General features: G+C 40.2%; 1 protein-coding gene across 2 annotated transcripts in view; it reads left to right on the forward strand.

The window, feature by feature from the left end:
• The first annotated feature begins 2,711 nt into the window (after nt 1-2,711).
• LOC101849429 overlaps nt 2,712-10,618 on the forward strand; it is a 42,589-nt gene continuing 34,682 nt past the window's right edge. The window contains exon 1 of one of the 2 annotated variants that reach the window (XM_005113017.3): nt 2,712-2,803. The gene's annotated coding sequence lies outside the window, so the exon portion shown is untranslated. Of the gene's footprint in view, nt 2,804-7,235; nt 7,257-10,618 lie in introns of those variants that run through there. The other variant, XM_005113018.3, reaches the window with a different exon arrangement.

The raw sequence follows: 10,618 nt of genomic DNA on the forward strand, positions 1-10,618 counted from the left end.
TGTGTTCTACAAACCACCAGCCGCCCCTGCTAATAATGAAAGTAATACATGTACCATTATCTTAAATTTTTCTAACTAGAAGCCACAGCACGAATATCTCGTCTATTTATTGTGCCCCGCATTTCCAAATTTCCGCCCGTTGCATTTTATGGACAGTTGGACTTTCCTTTCTCTTGTTAAAATATTAACTGCATCTCAATGCAAGACGTCTTCGCCCTCTAACTTCAACGTTCCCACTGCTGCAACTAATGGCGTTTGTAAACATTACATGTGTGCCACTTCAAAAACAGTTGGGTGACAAAATAATTACTAGTTATTGATTCTCTACATTTAATACGTTGAGACAAACGTCGATGGGTTTTAGCCTCAGTGCCGTATATAGTATCTGAAGATCATAATACGTGTATTTCGGGTGCATCTTTTTCCTCATATAGATCTACTCTAAGATTGTATGGTAAAGATTCTAAACTCTTTCCAATTTTTGATATATGTGAATGTTACGCTCGGTGCTACCATAGAAAATGTAAGACAGTAGTTGACATATTTTAATGATTATAATCTTTCAAAGCGGCCTCACTAAATTGTTTTCTTTCATAATTTGGGATGGGAGCTGTAAATTAGTTAGTGAGTTAGTGTAAGCTCGCGGAGCGCACCTTGTCCAAAAAATAGCCCATCTTTATTTTCACCAAAGATCCAGTGCTACATAAGACAAGACTAGATAAGATCCTGGCAGATTGGTTTGGTGTTTCACCAAGTACACGATACACTTATGTTTTTACACTTGCACAGAAGAACCTAATCATTGATTACACAAATTTTGAAATAAATGCCATAGCTCCTGCCCAAAATCCTAGTATGGGATCAGTGCAGCTGCACACTGGACGGTTCTGAAATTTCAAGTCGGGGAGAGTTTGAATCTGGTAGTAAAAATAAAAGTAGAGATGTCACTCTAGTAGCCTAACTTTCAACTGAATGCGAATATAACTTTCGTACTCAGTATGTCTCAAATGTTCTTGGAAAAGAATTTAATGAGATATTACTTTGGCTAATTTAATAAAATTCTTGAAAAAGAAAACATACCAAGGGAATGGAGAAAATGAAACATAATAACAGTACCTAAACAGGGAAATTTGAAAGACTAACAATTGGAGAGGAATATCGCTTACACCAGTACCTGGAAAACTATTTTGCCGTATTGTTTTTTTGTCGCGTACCGGAACAGCAATTGAGCGAGACTGAGAGAGGAACAGGCGGGATTTCGACCGGAGAGATCAATCAGAGACCAACTACATGCATTTGTTCTGAGAAACATTATAGTGCAAAGCAAATAAAGGAATGTCCCAATTATTTTGAGTTTTGTGAATTTTGAAAAAGCCTTTGACTTTGACTGCATAGACCGAAAGGCCCAGTGGAAAATTCTTGCAGTCTATGGCATCCCAACGAATATAATAAATTGTATAAGATCATATATACCAAAGCAAGCTGCTGTGTCCTAGTTGAAGGAGAAAACTATATTATATCTACACCCTTTGAAGAAAATATTGGGGTCAGTTAGACAGTGCTATAGGCCTATTATCACCTGTACTTTTGGGAATTGTGATCAATTTTATGAGACAGAACAAAGCTGGTGGACAAATGGCACACATTTAGGAGATTTAGATTTTGTCGATGACACCACAGTACATGAACTGAAACTAAATACAAATTAATTAGCAAGAGTTGAGGAAAAAGTTGGCCTTGTAATTTTAAAAAAAATGTTCCCAAAAAAGAAATATTGCGATCATCACCAGAAACTACTCTCATCACTCTTTATGGAGAACCTCTTGCAGAAATTAGTCAATGCAAGTACTCTGGCAGCATTATCTCCAAAACTGCTGACTGCCTTGACGACGTCAACGAAAAACTGAAGAAAAAAATGCTTAGATCGCTTTTGTAACATACAAAACCATAATGGAATAACCATAATTATTTTAATTGAAGACGAAACTTAGAATCGATAATTACTGTGTTTTGGCAAAGATATTGGTTTTGGCCCTACTGGCGCATGGTGCAGAGATATATGGAAAACAAACAAAACAATTCAACGGAAATTGAAAAGCTTCCAGACAAAATTTTAATGTTTATGAAGAATTCTATTTATACATGTAAAGTGGAATGGATCTATTACAAATTAAATAATGAAGTGCTGGACATAGCTGGAATTGAAGATATCAATACGACCATAAAAATGAGAAGATGAAATATTTAGGACATGTTCTAAGAATGCCGAAGACAAGATTGCTCTATCAGACATTGTGTTGGAGACCAACTGAAAAAAAGAAAAAGAGGTAGATCTAGGTCAACTGGAAGCTATAGACTGAAGGGACAAACAGGGATTGGGCAATCACCCAGGGTCTGGATGTGCCGAGATTGGAGAATGTGGCCACGAACAGGCAAGCGTGGTGTCGACTGCCCTCGGCCTTATGTACTTGACGGTACAGACAGGGAGAGAGTAGCGTAAGTGACTCAATAGGCCCTATGTAGGCCTAGTATGTTGTTTGCGAAAGGGAAAGTCTTGGGCCCGCCCTGGTAATATGGTATCACTTCATTCAAAAGTGATGTTTGGTAAACTCGGATAAATGGGAGACTACTATGTCACATTAGCTTTAAAAAAATAGAGAGAAGTTATCTCCAGTAGAAATGGCTTATGGTGTCTGCGCATCGCTCTTGCGCATGTCAGCCCTGCTTCCCCCGGCTGCGTCGTCTGACTCAAGCATCAAGGACCACTTTCTCTTTCACTCAAACGTTCCAGACAGCTTCTCCGGTAAGTACTCTGCTTTTTGTCATGAAATTGTAGTGGGATGATACAACATATGATGCCAAATTGTATTGGAACTATATAGTGTCTCCTGCTGTCTCGTGGTCAATTTGTGTTGTTGTAATTTTACAATGCCTTTTGGCTTTGGTGGAGTAAGGAGTAAAACCATTACTTTCAACACCACCACTTCCGTGTTTTCCTGCACCTGCAGCGATTGGAGGTAAAGCCGGCTCTCATCCTTCTGAACATCACGTATCAACCCAGTGTGGTTGTCAGTGTCACTTTTGAATCGACATTGCTTTTTAAAAGTAATTTTTGCAAAATCAGTACGATGGCTAGAACTTAGATCAAGATTTACTGAAGGAAAAAAAAAATCGATTCTAGCCTACTTTTTGTCTCTTTTACTTTGACTTCGTCACTTTGTGTATGATGAGCGTTGGTTGGTTGTTCTCTTTCTTTCCGATTCCTTGGGCTTGGGTCTTGTCTGTGTTTTAGTCTAGATCTAGTTTTAATTTTAGTCTGATTTATGAAAACGAATTGAATAATAGATCTATTGGTTCCTTGAGAGATGGCAAGAGTAATAGTAGCTTGGTTCATGTAGATGTAGATGTCTAGATCTAGATCTAGATTCTAGATCTATTGATATTGAGTAAAGTTAATAAAAGTAAAAGGACTTACACTTGTATCATAGATTCTATTTCTCTTTAAAGCAATTGGGAAGATTGAAGAATACTGGACCACTCGTATTATTGCGCAAGAATGGGGGGCGGAGGAAGGGATTAGTATGGAAGGGGGGGGGAGCGGGGGGTTTAGGGGGGTCTCCCCCCTGACAAACTGTTAATGAATAGATGTAGGCTACCGGTCTGAGATTCTTCATTGAGAGAGATTAAAAACTGGGGAAAATCATGAATTCCTAAGGTTGTCGAGACATAGGCAAAAGTAGTCCTAATCCACTGGTCCGGTATTCTTCAATCTTACCACCAAGCAATTTGTTGGCTGTCAACTGTCAGTCCTGTCAAAACAGCTGAGAAAATTGTTCAAACTAGATCTAGTAGATCTAGATCTAGATCTACATGATAATTATTGTGTAGCCTAAGTTTTCTTTGGCTCTGGCCAGCCTTAACAGTAAGCCTAACTGAAGTTTTTCATGGTACTGGTATATGTGTGTGTGTCCCACCCAGTAGCCTTGTCAAAAGTATGAAACTGTTTTGTTAACTCCAGAGTTATATAAACTCTTACTGATATAATGGTTACTCCTTTTTCTGGAAATTTTAATGAAAAGTATAAAGTAGATATATTATCGCTAGGTCTAAGTCTATTTCAGTATTACTGCGGGTATTCTTTTACTTTCCCTCATGGCCTCATGTCTCACACTTTACTACCAGTTGTCTATTTTCTATTAAATTTGATGCGCTGTACACAATGTATATCAACTTCATTTCAGTAGCAAATGAATAGATTTTGAAATATTTGTCGTTTGATTGTTCTTAATCGAGCTATATATATTACACTTTGCCTAACGCATAGTAATCAGGGGGTTTCAGGGAGGCCTGTCCCCTTGGGCTAAAAAAGGAATCTGGGGAGATACAGGGGCATGCCCCTTGTTTTAACCCATTTATTTGATATTTTACAGTTTGGTTTTGAAATTTTCTTGAAAATAATTTTTTTTGCATCAGTTTTGGTGGCTATATATTATATGTATGATCTGCAGCAAACAATACTGCAGTTTGGCCCCCGAAGCAGTGCATCTGTGTGCGGGAGTGAAAGTAAAAATTTACCCTTTTCGTCATCCTCTTTCTCCCTGGCACTACTCTGTGATATCTACTGAAAATAGTGCCGTCTGGTCGCCTGGTGTTGTTTGCTCCATCTTTCCTTCTATCAAACATGATCTATCGTCCTAATGTCTCCTCCTTTTTTGTGCATGTTACTCTCTTGTACCAGGTCTAATCTTCAGGGTGTTCTCGTGGTGTAGAGGTTTATGGTGTTTGCCTCTCATTCAATAGGTCCCGGCTTCGAAATCTGACAGCGACGGGAAAATCATCATGTTATCTTTTCACCTCCTTTCCTGCTCTTAAACCATGTTCTGTCATCTCCTTCGTCTCCATTTTCTGCCTCCACCCCCTCCCCCCTTCTTGTCTCCTTCTCTGTGTTCTTGACTCTTTCTGCGGCCTTTCTACTGCTACTCCTTGGCTCCTTCTTATTGCTGACTTTCAGCCTCACCCCTGATCTTTTGGTAGGTAAGATTTATCACCTAGCCCTCTCTCGTAAGGGTGACAAATCTCGAGGTCCGCGTGCAAGTTGCGCATGTTAAAGGTTCCTTGAAGTGCAAAATTGAAAATTAGTTCCTACTTAGTATGAAAATGTTTTAGAATGTGTCCCACACGCTCATATGACCTTATTATGCTGTTGCGAGCGCCGTAAAACACTCATTAAAGAAAAACCCCTTTAGTCTTCGGCACTTAACTTATTTGACATAATGTAATTGCGTTGCAAGTGTCATAAACTGTAAACGCTTTCTAAAACTTAAAACTTAAAACTTACTGACTGTATGCTGTTTGATTCCTTATGATAGTCTTAATGATGAAGTATCAATACTTCTGGCTTCTCTTCATTGTCTTTTTTCATTTTCCGTAATGGTTTTGCAATGTATTTGTAACATTTTTCCTTTCCTTCAGCTGCTACTCCATGAACACTTTTGTGCTCTTTTTAAGGGGGGAGGTCTATTAATTTTTTAGAGTGTAAGCAAGTTCTCTCTATACAAGTGCACATAACTACACCTCGTGTGTACAAGGAGAAGTTTTTGGTGTGTAGAACTGTATATTTTTTGTATAATGTATCTATGTTTCCTGTGATAATATTGTGTTTGTTGTCAAACTTAGCTCAGCTATAGTTTTACCTCTGTGAGTGTTGACTCAAATTAGGAGGAGAGTCTGAGTAAAAATGTATGTCATGCAATGGGGTTAATTTTAATTTACCACTTGAAATTTTTAAAATTAATTTTTTTTTTTTCAATAAACATGTGCTGAGGTCCGTTAAAACAACAAGTGTTTTGCTAGAGCTGTAATTCAAAAAGACTTTATCACAGCTTGCCAGGTATGTGAGAGGAGGGTAATTCATCAATGAGCCTTGAGTGCACTTGTCAGTTATGGTTCAGTGGTCACAGTCCTGTACCTGTCACTATCAGCTCAAGGTGTTACATGGTCAGCAGGCACAGTCCAGTGACAACTTAATGATTGACTAGGTGGAGGCAAGGTTAAGTCCATAGTAACATTAATGCTCTTGTCAGCATTAAGTTTACATTTCACTTAAACTTTAATGGGGTATCTTCTGCATGTGTCTGTGTGTGTGTGTGTGTGTGTGTGTGTGTGTGTGTGTGTGTGTGTGTTTTGCTTACCCCCTCCCCAAGGTTCTTTGTTGGTCCTAATACTTGCATGACCAGCGCTAGCTAATCGTCTGTTACTTTTTTTCCTGACATAGGCCTGTTACTATTGCCCATAAAGATAAAAGTTCAGTCAGTGCTTGCTCCCAGATTAGTGTATATTCTCAAAATTGCAGACACCAATCATAACTTCCTTATGTGCGAATACTGAATTCTTTTTGAAAGTTTTAGTGGTGTTAGCTGTTGAAAAGTGACATGGCTTGTCTTGTCAAGAGTGGTGACGACTTGGGGATTTAGAAAAATGTAAGATTTATCTGCTTCTTTTTTGTAGTGCTTGACTAATGGAATCATGCCAAAATTGTTAGAAAAGCACAATAATGTGATTACGTGTCATTCAACTTTTTAAAGTGACTGACATTCCTTAATTATCTCTGAAATTGTCCACTTGTACGTTGTTTTACTTTTGTTGTCCTATGTATACGGGGAATAGGTGCTGAGCAATTTTCTCTCACTCTGTTTGGAGTTCATTGTGGTTTCTTTTTGTTTGTTTGTTGAGTATAATATGACTGGACACTTAACCTGCATACTGCCCGTGTACTTCTGGCGATGTAGCAGCTGCTGCTCTTCAAATCTGGAATGCGAGACAGTGTTTTCTGTATGCAGCCTTATCGTCCTTTTGAGAAGAATAAGCGCCGGCGCGCATCCTCCTGTTCCTCACTTGATAAAACTCTGTCTGCCTAGTGTTAACTCCCCCACCCCAACCCAGCCACACATACGTACTTGAGGTATTTCCCCTCGTACGAGCAAAATTGGTGAGTACCTGTGGGCCGTACACAGGGAGGGTCCGAGGAACGAACTTTCCACTTCACGTCTGCTACACGCTGTGCTTGCGCGTGTGCCGGAATGTGTGAACTCGGGAGGGGGGCGTGGTGATCAGCTGGCCTGGGAGCCGCGCAGGCGGGGATTCGTCACTCTGGGGATTCTTTGCATTTCAGTCATAGTCAGAGCGATCGAACTTGGTCAGTCCTTGTATCTTGTGATCAGGGAAGTAACTGGGACTACTTGGAGCGACTTTAGTTGGTAAGCGATTTGTTTGTCAGTCATAATCGGTCGGTCTAAATTCTAAACCATGAATTCTCAGTTTAACGAGGAACTTGTGAATTGGTGCGTTGTTATTAAATTTTTGAAGATCTGATTACTTACCTGTTCATGACAAATATTATCAGTTTTGAATTTAAAGGGTGTGTGTCTGTTGTTTTTTGTTCTTATTGTTTTTTGGGGGGTGAGGGGTGTTCACATGACAAAATGTCGTTTGAATTATATTTTACTGTTACCAACTCTTGAGTGGTCTCTTGTTGTGTCCGTATACAATTGTTATTGCATTTGTATTGCCCATTTACGTGTGTAGTAGGCCCTCCTATGACCATTTTTTTTCTTAACCTAACAATGTAAATTAATCTCTTTCTGCTATTAGATGTAATGGGGGGAAAAGCACCAACACTCTATTACCCCCCCCCAACCCCCCCCAAAAAAAAAAACAAAAACAAAACAACAACAAACAAAAAAACAAACCCCAAAACAAACAACAATAACACAACAACAAAACAAGCCCAGCTAACTAAAACGAACCCAAACAATTATACGTGTTGTTGCGATCGTATTTTTAAAAAGTCTTTAGAATTGTATTGTATTGTCTGGACGTTGATGTAATACATCGGTATCGGGTGTATTTTAGTTTAGATGATAATGAATCATAATGGCGTGACGAAATCTAATGCTCAGAATCAAAGTTAGGCATCGATATTGCGTGGGAAGATAACGTTTTTGTAAACCCTCAGCTATTGCACGGGATATCCATTTCCTGAACGAAAAAAAAACACCTGAGAGAGAGATAGAGAGAGAGACTTTAGCCTCGAGGGCCGATAACGACCCTCACAAAGTGCGCCCCCCCCCCCCCCCTCAAAACAGCTAATGAGAATTAAAATCGAACTTAAAATACCCTCAAACAAAACAGACATAAATTACCACGGATAGCAGCTGAAGAGAACAAAATAGCTGTTAGATGTGGTGAACTCAACAGCTTATAATAAATTATGTAAATTACTTAACACACGACTGTCAAAGCCTGTGTATCCATTTGGCAAGTTTTAATACATCATTGTTTGTCACGTATATAACAGCAGCGTTTTTCACGCAGCCGAGCCCCAATAAGCTACCAAATCCGTCACGGTAGTCCACAGACTCGTGTTAAAAACTTGTTTGATCATGTACCTGAAAACATGACGCGCTTTAACATTTCCTGTTAGTCAGGTTGACGCGTGGGTACTCGGTGCATTACACATTAGTCACGCTTTGTCGTTCATATTTTTACTTTGATCATAGTAAAGACTTTGTGTCCTCTTGAAGGATCTGTACGTTATCGCAGTATCGCAGTTTTGTGTTGGCGGTCTTTTCAGTTCTTTAGAGGCTTGGCTCTTTACGCTACAGAGGAAGATAGCACTTGTGTTTACTCCGCACCTTTTCCTAATGTCCAAATATGCATATCAGCCGGATGGGATCGCGGTAGAGCTACTAGTTTTGTTGATATCGCGGAGGTGGTGGTTGTGTGAAACGTCAGCGAGGGCGCTCCTGTTGAAACGACAGAAACGAACAAGAATGATGGAGGCAAACAACATAATCGTGACATACAATACTTTTGTTTTATCACCTCAAAGATTGTAACGAGTAACCTAGGGGTAAAATTAATGCCGTTTGCCCAACCTGTGAGCTAATTTTCCTCGCACTACATGAGCATTGTTTCCCCCTCCCCCCTCTTTACTCGATCATACAATGTTATATATGGTTGAACAATTGTTTGTTTACTGCATAGTTTTAGTTTAAAAGAAACAAATAAAAAACACCTTTCTTTACTCATTGCAAAAATATGAGATCCGTCTTCGTTTTTAGCGGACAGGTGCCAGGTTACTGCACTCTCTGCAAAACCTCACGGTACTGTGTTGCAAGGTGCCTGTTTGTGACTCATTCCTACAGCTCGATCCAGTCTGGCTAATTATAGTTCAGAATTTTCAGGAATATCATGCACTCCCGAAATATCATGTGGGATATTGGCCCAAACCTCGAGTAAAAAAAAAGTTTCCAGTATAGGGGAGATGGCCACTCTGGAGATGTGATCACTTTCTGTGATATATTGTTAGACAATGTTCTATACACAATATGAGCTCAATGTTACAGTGAAAATAAGGTGGGTTCCGTGGGAAGAAGTGAACGGAGGTGAGGACTAAATCGAGTGAGCGTACATTTGTATCTGCCTCATGTTGCATCCAGACCGGTGCGTCAGTTGCCAGAAGTGATGTTTGCCATTTCAAAAGTCTTGTCTTCTCTCTCTCTCTTTCTCTCTCTCTCTCTCTCTCTCTCTCTCTCCCCCCCCCCCTCTCCCTCTCTCCTCACGCGGGAGAACAGAAATAATAATATGCAGTACTTGCGGATAAAGTGTTTGCACAAGTGAAGTGTGGGAGGGCAGAGGGTACGAGTCATTTGGAGAAGAAAGTAAACGCATTACCAGTATTGTTTTGAGTTCTCCCCCCTCTCACCCCCTCTCCTATTACAGCAGTTTCTGTGCATAGTTGGGAGGGAAGGGGGGGGAGGGGGCGGTTATTGAATTACTCAGGCTTTTGAAACTGTGCCATTCGCTGCCGTTGTGGGTAATGCACGCGCTTTCAATAAACTGAAACTTTGGCCGAGTCGCGTCATGTAGCACATAACTGGCCAGTCTTCATGGTGAGTCATGGTTTGTATGTTTGTTTTTGATTTTGGGTGGGGAGTTGTCGCTACTCTCTCCTGCTTGCTCTTCCCTTCGCTAAGTACTAAATGCCCATTATTGTACAGATGTACACCTCTTTTTTTTTATTCAAACCCAACTTACTCTTGAGCCCTCCACTTGAAAAAAAAAACGTATACCACACGGTGCGTGTTTTACAAATTCTCCTTCCCCTCTCTCAAGTTTCTCTTTGAAGCTTCCTTGTGGAAACTTGAATTTTGATTTGACGGAGTGGCTTCACGCACAGCTGCGAAATCTGCCTAGTTCCCGGCCATAAGTCTATGATTGAGTAGTTTGATTATCATTGTATTCATAATTCTGCCAATTCCACTATGACTACTGCCTACCTAGCAGGGTGAGGTGAAATTGGAAGAAAAGCACACAGTTCAACGCCTACTGTATAGACAGTCGGCATTGACACAGACACACCGACTGTCATGTGATGCTAAGTAATAGCGGAGCTACAGAACACATGGACAGAGGAGTAGGAAGGAACTAGGGCCTAGGTCGCACCAGTGACGCCTTCGAGCCACCCGTGCCAATGCGATGGAAATGGGGAAAGTGCTGACATAAGCGATCCCTCTCTTGTGTACCCGATGTATTTTTCTGCTGTACCACTGTCTAT

The sequence above is a fragment of the Aplysia californica genome, unplaced genomic scaffold (assembly GCF_000002075.1).
Source record: "Aplysia californica isolate F4 #8 unplaced genomic scaffold, AplCal3.0 scaffold01551, whole genome shotgun sequence".
Taxonomy (NCBI): Eukaryota; Metazoa; Mollusca; class Gastropoda; order Aplysiida; family Aplysiidae; genus Aplysia; species Aplysia californica.